Source organism: Arachis ipaensis, chromosome B02 (assembly GCF_000816755.2).
Source record: "Arachis ipaensis cultivar K30076 chromosome B02, Araip1.1, whole genome shotgun sequence".
Classification (NCBI taxonomy): Eukaryota; Viridiplantae; Streptophyta; class Magnoliopsida; order Fabales; family Fabaceae; genus Arachis; species Arachis ipaensis.
This window is the reverse complement of record NC_029786.2, coordinates 3,855,956-3,857,314: the sequence shown is the minus strand read 5'-3', so window position 1 is coordinate 3,857,314 and position 1,359 is coordinate 3,855,956.

Genomic DNA, 1,359 nt, shown 5'->3' with positions numbered 1-1,359 from the left:
TAACTTAGTGGTTATTTCAAGTTTTATAAAAAGAATATTGTAAGTTTAACATTCACTTTCTTCACTACATACATAACTTTTTTACATATATATTATATTATATATTAAAGATGCAGGTAGAATAGGATAGGGTATACACTGAACTCGTGCTCTACCCTGCTTGCAGGCAAATTCGCACCATATCCTATCCTATTCACAATGGGTTAGGTAGATAACTCTATCCAAATGGGTTGATTCGAATTGAGTACCTGCAGATAAAATATATATTGTGAGTTTTGAACAATTAGTTTAATTTATTTTATCCTTAATTAGATATATAAAAATATTTATTTAAGATAAAAAATAGTAATTAAAAAATATTTTAGATGATAAAATAGAAAGACAATTATATTCTTGCTTCTTTTCTTTTTCTTTCATTTTTCATAAGATAAATAATATTCATAAATCTGTATCTATATATAGATATGTATTAGGTGGGCCCTATATAGGTCCCCACAATACTGGATACTGTACATGGTCCCAATGCAACTATCCTGTATAGTTATTTAATTTTTGTTTGTCCTTTTTGGAATTTTAGTGTGTTTTTTTATACCACCCAAAGGGCCAAAAATATAAGAAGGAGAGGGAGAGAAACCAACCCAAATGAAGATTTCGTTTTCCATACAGTGTTACCGACATGTCTTATTGTCTTTGACTTTTGCCAGTATTTCATGTGCTGGGATTTCTAGCTTAGTTGGGCAAATGTTTTTAATTAATTATACTACTTTTTTAGGTAAAAGTTAGCAATAGTATTTTTTCGAAATGTGAGTTGATTAGATTGTTATTTTTAAGTGTGGAATTGTTTAATTAGAAAACAAAAATTGGGCCGTTTGAGTTCGATTTGTGAGAAGTACAGAAATTAGATCTCTGATTTGTGACAAGTATAGAAATCAAACCGTTCGATTTGTGAGAAATACAGAAACCAGACCGTTCGATTTGTGAGAGGCACAGGAATCGGATCGAGAAATTTCTATTAAAAAATTAAAAGATTTGATATACAAAAATTGGACTCTTCAATTTGTGTATCTTCTATATTTTTTAAAAACACCAAAAATTACAATGTTAAGATATATTACTATTTTACTTTTATTTAAAAAAAACGCCACTAATTATATGTAAGATCTAATAATGCAAACGGCCTTATATATATTATCTTGAACAAGATATAACTTATTAGATTAATTTGCTTGTATGTTGTATCTAAAGTTTTTGAGATTTTCTGATTAATTAGAGCTTTATGTAGGGAAGAATTTATTAGAAAGATAATTATTTATAATTTAATTTTTATCAATTTAAGTTTTTACTATATACCTAATTTTA